The sequence below is a fragment of the Lissotriton vulgaris genome, chromosome 7 (genome assembly GCF_964263255.1).
Source record: "Lissotriton vulgaris chromosome 7, aLisVul1.2, whole genome shotgun sequence".
Lineage (NCBI taxonomy): Eukaryota > Metazoa > Chordata > Amphibia > Caudata > Salamandridae > Lissotriton > Lissotriton vulgaris.
The window spans coordinates 1,141,215,271-1,141,228,595 of NC_141695.1; the positions used below are offsets into that span (position 1 = coordinate 1,141,215,271).

Genomic DNA, 13,325 nt, shown 5'->3' on the forward strand with positions numbered 1-13,325 from the left:
CTGGTTAATATTCTAATGAAATGTTCACCCATTCATAGAAAAATGTAACCTGAACGTGATTCATGAAATGTCTTGATGAAATGCTGATGAATTAATAATGCAACGCTCTATTTGAAAGCCTATATAAAAGATCTTGATTCTTTCAAATACAACTACTGGTGTGGTCTCCATTATTGCTCCACTGTGTGTTTCATTGGATGTGTGCATTAAGTAGCTGCTTTACACACAAGCCCCTGGCTGCCTTCCTGCTCGAGCCATGCTACCCCCTTAAGAGCTGGTGACCCCAGGTCTTACACCCCCTCTATGCAAACCACCCTCACACTTAATACTGTTTCTGTTCAGAAAAGCACCTAGAAGCAGTTCAATTATGTTGTGTGCGCCTTACAAACAACATTGACATGGATTATAACAGAGGGTCGGTCTGTCTCACTACCCACACATCATGAAAAGCTAGAGTTGAGCTAATGACGGCCTGCCATAATATGAAAACCTATTCAGTAGCACTTGAAAAAGGGAATTGTGTTTACATACGCTACACGGAAATATTCCACTTCGGCTACCAGCTTTTCCATTCTTTGTAAACAGAATGTTTCCCTGAATGGGGATAAAGCTCGACTCTGTTTGGTACTGACAGCTAGAGAAAGGAACAGTGTACTGAGCGGGATAAAATGCTTTACTGGCCCTTTAAAATGAAAACTGCATTCTACCTTCGTGGCCCCTGGCTATATCTTATCAGGTCTGCTAGAGACAGATTTTGCGTTGGCAAGATCTCATTTAACAGCAAACATGAGAATACCTGGGAAAATATAAACAGGGGATTTCTGGGCTTTTTTGAGCACTTGTACATTTTGAATTGCGTTTTTCATTCGTAAGGGCAATGAAAAACAGTCCCTTTATGCGACTGAACTATGCAGTTTTCCTGACACACATTCTGCCCCTGGTACTCCCAGTGACTTGAGTGAGCAATCACAGCAGGGACTACAGTAGTAGCCACATCTATCACCACAGAAGGGACCAGAGCGGCAACAAATGCTGTCCTTACAGCAGTAACACATGTGCTGTCATAGCAGTTACCAATGAAGCAATCACAGGTTCCATCATGACAAGGACCATACAAGCAACAACAGCTGTCTGCACTGCAGGGACAACAGCAGCGACCACAGTAGTAACCACACCAGTGGAGTACAATAGCGTCAACAGTTGCCTCCGATTGAGTCACAACCGATGCGACAATTGCCACCACCACTGTAGCAACAACTGATGCAACAACAGTAACAACGGCTGCAAGTACTACAGAGCTAAAGATATAACAGGACTCCAGTAGTGATCAAAGGTGCCATCAGGGTAGAGACCAACGCAGTGACCACAACTGTAACCACAGCAGGGAAGACAGCACCAACCAATGAATGCAGCATACAATCACAAGCGCTGAGTGCAAACCTCTCTCACACGTACTGGTGCTGCTCTCGAAAGCACCTCCTAGAAGCAATTTAACTAGTAACAGTGTGCGCTTTGCAAACAAAATTAACTTTGTTGGATGTACCAGCCGCCATGGCGCAGAGTATTAATTATTGATTATACACTTTAGGAATCTGAGGCTGAGCTCGACCTCATAGCGACGGACGGTTCAAATCCAAGTGGGTCGACTCCGCCTTTCATCCTTTCCTTCAGGTGCTGCTGCTGGCCTGCAGCTCGGAAGAGAAGCCAGTTCATGTGCATGGCAGAGCTTTACCAATGAGAACCAGACAGAGGGTTTGGACAATTGAAAAGGAGCGCGTTATAAATGGGCAGCACAAGTACCAGATGGAGCGCTGAGCATAGTTTAGAATGCAGAGCAAAGGTCAGGAAGCTACTAGTCGGGTCAGGGGCTGAGAACAGTGACCTGGCCCACGTAAAGCCCTGGATATATGTATACTCATGGGACCGATTGCTAGGGTGCATAATGCATATCTGTGTTACAGTGGATAACATTCCATTTTTGTGTGGATGTGCCCCAGTACTGTTTTTGCCTCTGTATGCAAGCAGTTCACAAAATTCAAACCTCTTGGTTGCTTTGTTAGTTCTTGATATAGCAGATGTGTTCAACATCAGCTGACCAACCATGAGGACGGGGAGAGAAACCTCTCTTTTTGTTTCTCACGTTTGGTCCATGGAAAATGAAATAAATACCAATGCTTGTACGTTGCTAGCTGACTTGACCTCTGAAGGTAAAGGAGAGGATGGGGGGGAAGGCCAGAGACCCCGACTTTAAGAAATGAGGAACCCTGTTCGAGTCTCTGCACTTCAGCTCAACATCTTGTGATTCTGGGCAAATCTTTTACAATCCTTGTGCCTCAAAAAAGGTGTCCTTGCATAATACAATTGGTGCTCGTGTACAGCGCTCCGAGTCCAACACCTTCGGTTGGATCGAGTTTGCGCTATATATAACTTTTAAAAAAACTGTTCCTTCATTTTTTTAGACTACCTATACTATACCCCATCCACGTGACAAGCGTAAATACGGGTTAAATGTTCATTGTATCTGTACAACAAGTTAGTTTGGCCTATAACTTCTCCCAGTCTTTAAAGCGCATTTAGGGGCAGGCATTTTTGTGATTAATGTATTTAGACAAGAATATTAATTGGTAAGATAAAAGGCACATTTAATTGTACTTTTTCTAGGAAGCAGCTCTGGCCCTGGGTTACCTCATTACTATTTACCATATAGCGGGAGAAGCAAATCCTGTGCATTGCAGTAATCAAACAGGATTTGCATACACTATTAAAGAGTCAAATCTCTGAGGTGGCTGCCTCGGCAGCAGAGAGAATGCTCTCTTGTTGTAGGCTAGAATTGGTTCCCAATCATGGGCATTAGATTAGTGAGAATGCGCTTAATTAATTCAATAACATATAGCTAGCTGCACGCAGGAGACGGCCCGGGGAAAGACGGCGGGCGTGTTTTTTGCTCGCACAATGAGTGGAAGATTGCTGATTATTAATTGGGGTCAAATTAAATATTTAGGCTGGGGTGCATCAAAGAAAACCAGGAGAGGGGGTTCCAGGCAGCAGAACAAGTTGGAAATGCAGGGCCCTGTTCCCTCAGCTGCCTCCACCGCCCGCACACTGGTGTTTTTCGTCAAAACAAATATCATAATTCACTTAAATGCCACTTTTGCTGGGGGTTATTGCTGTGAGGCAATGAACTGATTGGCGCCTGTTTCTTTGCCTTTACCCTCTTTGGTAGTGAAATTAATTGATCATTCTCACGGCCAGCTGGAGAGCAGCTGCTGGCATGCTGATGCTGACGGCGAGGCTGTGCTGCCCACCCACACGGGGACAGGGAGAGGGGAAATGCAGGGGATCAGACGATAAAGTTCTGCAAGGAGTCAGCGCTTCTCTTTAGGTAGGAGTTTTGCCACGAAATCGGACGTTTTACACTAATTGCCTTGTTTCTTGTGAATGTGGCCGCCCCAGCTTTGAGACCATTTCCCAGCGTTACCAGACGCACAGCCGATGGGTGCTGCGTGATTTTGGAACAGTGGTGTGCTGTTAACTTGTGCCTGCTCTTACACACACAACTCTAACCAGTTTCGGTTTAACTTACGGAGGGTGGACGGTGGACCGGATGGCTGGCACTAACTCAGACTGCACGCACACTACTTCTGCTGCTAGTGACTGCCTACTCTGCTGCACAAGCAAAGGTCCAGGCAGGCCGCAGGCTGCACTCTGAAACGGCAACGCAACAACGACTTCACAGGCAAGCAATGCAGCGGCGAAATAAGGCAGTAGATGGCCACGGCGGATTTTGAAGCGCAGAGGCCCGAGGTGAAGGTGAGAAAAAAAAGGAAAACGGAGGCCAGTAGTAGTGAAGCAGGCGATAGCAGGCAGTGACAGAGAGCGGGTTCCCAGCCGCGATCGAGAGGCAGAGTCTGAGTCGCGCCGTTAATGCTGCTAGCGCAGTGAGCAGCATATTAGCACGTTAATAAATACACAGATGTGGGGTGCAGTGTGTGCTTACTCACAGTTGATCCCAGTTGCTCCCAGATACTCAAGAAGACTCGCGGCCACTCGATCCCTCTGATTTACGGAACAGCTGACAGGTAGCGGTGAGTGGTGAGTAACTCTGTTTCGCACCCTGGTGTGTGGCTGCTTGATTCTAGGCGCCAGCGCCAGGCTTCCAGGTTCAAGAGGTTTTCAAAAGGTTTCCAGTTAGTTCAAACACCGGACGTCTTTTCAGAACGCAGGAAACATCGTAGGAAAGCAGCTAAAGTGGAGATCTGCACCCGTTTTGATCCTGATAGATTTAAAGATTTTTTAGCATATCGGGAACTGAGACAATATATCTGGTGTATTTGAAAGAGGTTAAGCCATCGTAGAGTCTACGAGGACAGGGTGTGACAGTACTTTTCTTCACTGCTGCCGGTCACGACGAAGAGTCTCCAGCACTGGTGTGCCACGCACGGTGACGTCCCCACAGCGTAGGCAAATGGCCAATCACAAACTACATGGCGACATAGCCATATGTGATTGGCCATAGTGTGCGACCCTCAGCATAGATAGCAGCCAACACCCACGTGGCACCATCCTGCTGCAGCAGCCAATCCTGGCGCAGCGTTAACAGCGCCACTGCGCCAGGATTGGCTTAAGAGCAGGGTACTATCTGCCCTACATCAGACCGGGGGCCCGGGTCCTGCCTATGTCTCTGAGTGCAAGATGGGAGAGGGGGGGGAGGAGGGCTACAGTCTACGCATGCGCGGGCCAGTCAAAATATTAAAGACTCCGGGATTTTACATGCGCTGTCAGCGGGCAGCTGTCTGTACGGTAACTGTGTGCTGCCTGCCTCTGCCTGTCACTCTCTGCCTCAGCCCCGCCCCCCACGGCCCACTTCCTTAATGGATGCCCGATTCAGTCGGGCTTGTCCCGGGCCGGTAGCGCGCAGTGCTCGGGTGCCTGCGCGCTCGGCTCAGTTTTATTTAAAAAAAAGTAATTACGCTCATTTTGGCAGTGCGGTCGTCCATGGCTAGTGGGGCACCGCCCCAACGCCCCCAATGGACGCACCGCCACTGGGTCACAGGGAGGAGGTTTGGCCTAAAGGATTCTGAAGAACACTTTAGATCGGGCAACCTGGTACCTGTCCCAGGACAACACCATGTGGTTCTGGGCTAATCACTTAGGTTTCCCATGCGTGAAAGGAAAAAAACAAAAAAAACACTTTAAAAAAAAATGTAAACCGGTGTGCAGATAGAGCACTCTAAATGCCGGTAGCAAATGTTGAAACACTACGGAAAGGAAAAGCAACGAGGGAAAGAGAAGGCAAGAACATGCACTCTCGAGGAATGCTCACACAAAGAAACAAGCATTTACAATACAACGGTCTCGCCTTTGCAAAAGTTAGAGCTATTGGCATTGTAATGGACAACATTTTTATTTATTTGTTGATTTTGAAAATAGATAAATAAATGGCATTGTCATTTACAATGCCAATAGCTTAATCTCTCGCAAATGCGAGACCTATTGCATTTGCACCCACACAGAGCCACATGCGCACACACACACACACACAGACAGAACCCCCCACACACACAGACAGAACCCCCCACATACAGACAGAACCCACCCCCACACAGACAGAACCCCCCCACACACACAGACAGAACCCCCCCCACACACACAGACAGAACCCCCCCACACACACAGACAGAACCCCCCCCCCACACACAACCCCCCCCACACACAGACAGAACCCCCCCCCCCCCACAAACACAGACAGAACCCCCCCCACACAAACACAGACAGAACCCCCCCCCCCCACACAGACAGAACCCCCCCCCCCACACAGACAGAACCCCCCCCCCCACACACAGACAGAACCCCCCCCCACACACAGACAGAACCCCCCCCCCCCACACACAGACAGAACCCCCCCTACACACAGACAGAACCCCCCCTACACACACAGACAGAACCCCACACACACAGACAGACAGAACCCCACACAGACAGAACCCCCCACACACACAGACAGAACCCCCCCCACACACACAGACAGAACCCCCCCCACACACACAACCCCACACACACACAGACAGAACCACACACACACACACACAGACAGAACCCCACACACAGAACCCCACACACAGACAGAACCCCCCACACACACAGAACCCCCCACACACACAACCCCACACACACAGAGACAGAACCCCCCCACACACAGACAGAACCCCCCACACACAGACAGAACCCCCCCCCCCACACACACACACACAGAACCCCCCCCCACACACACACACAGAACCCCCCCCCCACACACACAGACAGAACCCCCCCCCCACACACACAGACAGAACCCCCCCCCCACACAGACAGACAGAACCCCCCCCACACAGACAGAACCCCCCACACACACAGAACCCCCCCCACACACAGACAGAACCCCCCACACACACAGACAGAACCCCCCACACACACAGACAGAACCCCCCACACACACAGACAGAACCCCCCCCACACACACAGACAGACAGAACCCCACACAGACAGAACCCCCCACACACTCAGACAGAACCCCCCCCACACACACAACCCCACACACACACAGACAGACAGAACCCCCCCACACACACACACAGACAGAACCCCACACACACACAGACAGAACCCCCCACACACACAACCCCACACACACAGAGACAGAACCCCCCACACACAGACAGAACCCCCCCCCCACACAGACAGAACCCCCCCCCCACACACACAGACAGAACCCCCCCCCCACACACACAGACAGAACCCCCCCCCACACAGACAGACAGAACCCCCCACACACACAGAACCCCCCCACACACACAGACAGAACCCCCCCCCACACACAGACAGAACCCCCCACACACACAGACAGAACCCCCCACACACACAGACAGAACCCCCCACACACACAGACAGAACCCCCCCCCACACACACACAGACAGAACCCCCCCACACACACACAGAACCCCCCCCACACAGACAGAACCCCCCACACACAGACAGAACCCCCCCCACACACACAACCCCACACACACACAGACAGACAGAACCCCCCCCACACACACAACCCCACACACACACAGACAGACAGAACCCCACACACACAGAGACAGAACCCCACACACACAGACACAGAACCCCACACACACACACAGACAGAACCCCACACACACACACAGACAGAACCCCACACACACAGACACAGAACCCCACACACACACAGACAGAACCCCACATACACACACAGACAGAACCCCACACACACACACACAGACAGAACCCCCCCCACACACACACACAGACAGAACCCCCCCACACACACACAGACAGAACCCCACACACACACACACACAGACAGAACCCCCCCCCACACACAGAAACCCCCCCACACACACACAGAACCCCCCACACACACACAGAACCCCCCCCCCCCCACACACACACACACAGATCCCCCCCCCCACACACACACACACAGAACCCCCCCCCCCCACACACACAGAACCCCCCCCCCACACACACAGAACCCCCCCCCACACACACACAGAACCCCCCCCCACACACACACAGAACCCCCCCACACACACAGGAACCCCCCCACACACACACACAGAACCCCCCCCACACACACACACAGAACCCCCCCCCACACACACACAAAACCCCCCCACACACACACAAACCCCCCCCACACACACACAAACCCCCCCCCCACACACACACAAAACCCCCCCCACACACACACAAAACCCCCCCCACACACACACAAAACCCCCCCCACACACACACAAAACCCCCCACACACACACACAAACCCCCCCCCCACACACACACAAAACCCCCCCCCACACACACACAAAACCCCCCCACACACACAAACCCCCCCCCACACACAAAACCCCCCCCCACACACACAAAACCCCCCCACACACACACACAAAACCCCCCCCACACACACACAAAACCCCCCCACACACACACAAAACCCCACACACACAAAACCCCACACACACACACACAAACCCCCCCCCACACACACACACAAAACCCCCCACACACACACAGACAGAACCCCCCCCACACACACACACAGAAACCCCCCCCCCACACACACACACAGAACCCCCCACACACAGACAGAACCCCCCCACACACAGACAGAACCCCCCCACACACAGACAGAACCCCCCCACACACAGACAGAACCCCCCACACACAGACAGAACCCCCCCCACACACACAGAGACAGAACCCCCCCCCCACACACACAGACAGAACCCCCCCCACACACACAGACAGAACCCCCCCCACACACACACACACAGAACCCCCCACACACACACACACACAGAACCCCCCACACACACACACAAACCCCCCCCACACACACACAAACCCCCCCCCACACACACACAACCCCCCCCCCCACACACACAAACCCCCCCCCCCACACACACACAAAACCCCCCCCCACACACACACAAAACCCCCCCACACACACACAAAACCCCCCCACACACACACACAAAACCCCCCACACACACACACAAAACCCCCCCACACACACAAAACCCCCCCACACACACAAAACCCCCCCCACACAAAACCCCCCCACACACACACACAACCCCCCCCCCCCACACACACACACAAACCCCCCCCCCCACACACACACACAAACCCCCCCCCCCACACACACACACAAACCCCCCCCCCACACACACACAAACCCCCCCCCCACACACACACAAACCCCCCCCACACACACACACAAAACCCCCCCCCCCACACACACACAAAACCCCCCCACACAGACAAAACCCCCCCACACAGACAAAACCCCCCCACACAGACAAAACCCCCCCACACAGACAAAACCCCCCCACACAGACAGAACCCCCCCCACACACAGAACCCCCCCCACACACACACAGAACCCCCCCCCCCACACACACACAGAACCCCCCACACACACACACAGAACCCCCCCCCCCCCCCACACACACACACAGAACCCCCCCCCCCACACACACACAGAACCCCCCCCCACACACACACAGAAACCCCCCCCACACACACACACAGAACCCCCCCCACACACACACACAGAACCCCCCCACACAGAACCCCCCCACACACACACACAGAACAACCCCCCACACAGACAGAACCCCCCCACACAGACAGAACCCCCCCCCCACACACACACACAGAGAACCCCCCCCACACACACAGAACCCCCCCCCCACACACACACAGAACCCCCCCCCCACACACACACACAGAACCCCCCCACACACACACACACAGAACCCCCCCACACAGAACCCCCCCACACAGAACCCCCCCACACACACAACCCCCCACACACACACAGAACCCCCCCACACACACACACACACAGAACCCCCCCACACACACACAGAACCCCCAACACACACACAGAACCCCCCCCACACACACAGAACCCCCCCCCCACACACACACAGAACCCCCCCCCAAACACACACAGAACCCCCCCCCACACACACAGAACCCCCCCCACACACACACAGAACCCCCCAACACACACACAGAACCCCCCCCACACACACAGAACCCCCCCCACACACACACAGAACCCCCCCCCACACACACACAGAACCCCCCCCCACACACACAGAACCCCCCCACACACACACAGAACCCCCCCACACAGAACCCCCCCACACAGACAGACAGACAGAACCCCCCCCACACAGACAGACAGACAGAACCCCCCCCCCACACAGACAGACAGAACCCCCCCCCCACACAGACAGACAGACAGAACCCCCACAGACAGACAGAACCCCCACAGACAGACAGAACCCCCCCCACACACACAGAACCCCCCCCCACACACACACAGAACCCCCCCCCCACACACACACAGAACCCCACACACACAGAACCCCACACACACAGAACCCCACACACACAGACAGAACCCCACACACACAGACAGAACCCCACACAGACAGAACCCCCCACACACACACAGACAGAACCCCCACAGACAGACAGAACCCCCCCCCACACACACAGAACCCCCCCCCCCACACACACACAGAACCCCCCCCACACACACACAGAACCCCACACACACAGAACCCCACACACACACACAGAACCCCACACACACAGACAGAACCCCACACACACACACAGACAGAACCCCACACACATTCAACCCAGGTTTCAAGTTGTCACTTTACTACGTCTCTAACCACGACGACATGACCTCACTTGCGAGACAAAGGATTTGGGGAACAACTACATGGGAGGCCGATGGACATATATAAGCGGTAGAACTGCATTCTTCAAAAAAATGAAAATTGGACTAAAATAACAAGACTTGAACCTGCTTCTCCATCTATAAAGTTGGCAGCTTTGAGAGAGGGAAGGAGGGCGGAGGAGAAGAGACTGCTGGAGTGATAGCATGAGATGAGAGCGGAGGTACGAATGGCTGATGTCAGCAGTAAAGAGTTAAAGATGGAAGCCGGCTTCAAGAAGGAATGGATGCAACAAGCTCTGAAGACTGAAAAGGAGAGAGGTAAGAAGGGCGGAGGAGTAGAGACTGCTGAGGTGACAGCATGAGACGAGAGTGGAGGTATGAGAGGCTGATGACAGTAGCGAGAGGTTAAGGAGAGAAGACGGCTTCAAGAGGAAATGGAAGCAACAAGCTCTGACGACTGAAGGGGAGAGAGGGAATAAAGGCGGAGGAGAAAAGACTGCTCGACAGACAAACACTAGACAGAAACTAGACAAACACCAGCAAACAAGCTTTGGCAAAACCAATAGGTCTGGACTTGATGGCTGTTTTTTTTTTTAACAAATTTACGGAAGAAGATTTTATGAGCAAAGTCCCTCTAAGTGGATAGATAATGAGGGAAATGTTTAGAGAAAACAAATGTCTTAAAGGCCAGACCGAACAAAAAAAAAAAAAAAACTGTAGACTGGTGATACGGCTAAATCTGCCTGAAAGGCCAGATCTCAAAACAACCATCATAACTAGGCTCTGTTAGAGAATTCACTATTGGCGGGCACCTGGTGTGTAATTCTTTTACAAGTCAGCATCCAGCACTCGGAAGGGGCGAGCATGCTTATTAAGATTAGTCCCCTCGGAAGCCACAAGTTATTTTCAGGTTTATTTTAATGTAGATAAGAATAGAGCCCTCAGTGAATACAGATATTAAAAGGGAGTTAAAAGTGAATGAATATGGTAGCTTAATATGCGTGGGAGTTATGACGAATATAATGATAGGTGGGTTATTGGACTGATTGATGGACAGGTGGATGCAATGAGGGGTGTAGGGAAAGAGGAAGGTAGGCAGGAAAGAACGACCAAAAGACAGATGGATGTGCGGATGAATGAATGACTGCATGGACGGACGGATGAATGCGTAGGAGGATGGTTGCAGGGATAAATGGTGGCAGTCGGTAAGAGGTAAACAGTGAGGAAAAGAAGTGAGTAGGCAAGGATAGACAGACAGATACTCGTCAAAGCGGGAGGATAAAATAACATTGTATAAAACTTGTCCAGAAGAACAAATTAACATTTGATAATAAAACGATTTCTTTCCCTCTCCCTGTTTTTGGTTTTATTTAGTGTCATTGCAGCGGGCCCCAGAGGGTATAGTATATAACGGTTAGTAATGATAAAGTATACAGTGACACTGACGTTTTTGGCCAGGTTTTTGTTAACACCTGCGTGATGCCTTCTAACTCATTTCCATGCCTAGTCATAGGGAGCAGCAACAAGGCTTAACTACTAGTTCCCAATTTAAACCACAGGCAAACACCAAGCACGTGGAAGTGACGTCGTCCCGACCATGGTATAGACCCCTGGATCCTTAGCGATGCTATGCATCTAGCAGGCACACACACCCTTATCTGGGATACATGCGGGGATGAAGGGGCAGACCCATTCTATAACTGAAAATATTACTCACTGCTGCTCCAGGCAGCCCAGAGGTGGTGATTGTCTGGCCAGGCTAGGAGATGGCCATGCACACTGGAGCACTTTCAGCAGCGCAGGCACAAGATGGAGCGTGACTTGGGGTCTGATAGCGATTTCAATCGTTAAAAATTTAATTGTGCCCGAGTAGTAGCGTAGCGCTATAGCGCATAGCTCACTTTGGATATATTTTGACTTGTGATTGATATTCTCGTAGCGCTTATTGCAAAGCTCACATTGTTTAATAATATCATCTGTGCCTGATTGTGCCGGTGCCTCTGCCTACTTAATTGCGATATCCCTGCTTGTGCTGTTTCGCTTTTGGCTTCCTGCCATCTTGTTGTTGTGCCTCCCAGCCCCTCTCTCCACCCCGCTCCCGCCTCCCAGCTGACCCTCCCTCGCTCCGCCCCCCCCACTATCCACTTATGTCAGAACAGCTGACGCTCAGCGTTCACGCTTAGCGAGCGCGCCCCAAAGGTAAGCCTGTCTACGCCCGTCCGCGCCCAGCGCCAAACCCCCTGGCCCCCGCAAAATCCACTCCACCCGCTTAACGTAAGACGCCGCAACCCTCTCAGCACTTAACCCCGGCCGACTCCCAAACTGCTACCAAGCCGCCCCAGGACACACCCATGGACCCTTCACCTGCCACTCCTGCAAGTTCGACTGCATCAGGAACCAAAACAAATCCACAAACTCCAAACAAAGCTCCGACACTAACCACCTGAAGTGCATCCTGCTCAACACCCGCTCGATCCACAGACACGCCATTGAACTTTGGAACCTACTCGACACCACATCACCGGACGTCACCTTTCTTACAGAAACCTGGATGAACACCTCATCAACGCCCGACATCGCCATAGCCATCCCAGATGGCTACAAGATCATCCGAAAGGACCGCATCAACCAAACAGGAGGAGGCATCACCATCGTCCATAAGAACACCATCCGCTTCACGACCAGTTTCGACGATAACCTCGCAGCCGCCGAACACCTTCACTTCCAGATCCACACTGACCCCAAGACCACACTCAGAGGCACCCTCATCTACAGGCCACCAGGACCCCGCACTCAATTCAGTGAAGACATCACTGACTTCATCAGCCCACACGCCCTCCCCTCCGAGGACTACATTCTACTGGGAGACCTCAACTTCCACCTGGAAAAGAACAACGACAGCAACATCACCACCCTTCTGGACAACCTCGCCTATCTCGGACTCAAACAACTTGTTGACACCCCCACCCACTATGCCGGGCACACGCTCAACCCAATCTTCACCTCCAGCAAGCACATCTCCTTCAATCACACCACAGCTCTCCATTGGACGGATCA

The 13,325-nt window shown here is 52.5% G+C and overlaps 1 protein-coding gene across 1 annotated transcript in view; it reads right to left on the reverse strand.

Annotated features, from left to right (window-relative positions):
- The window catches only part of ERGIC1 (endoplasmic reticulum-golgi intermediate compartment 1), a 324,289-nt gene that overhangs the window by 193,762 nt on the left and 117,202 nt on the right, over positions 1-13,325 (reverse strand). The window lies entirely within an intron of this gene.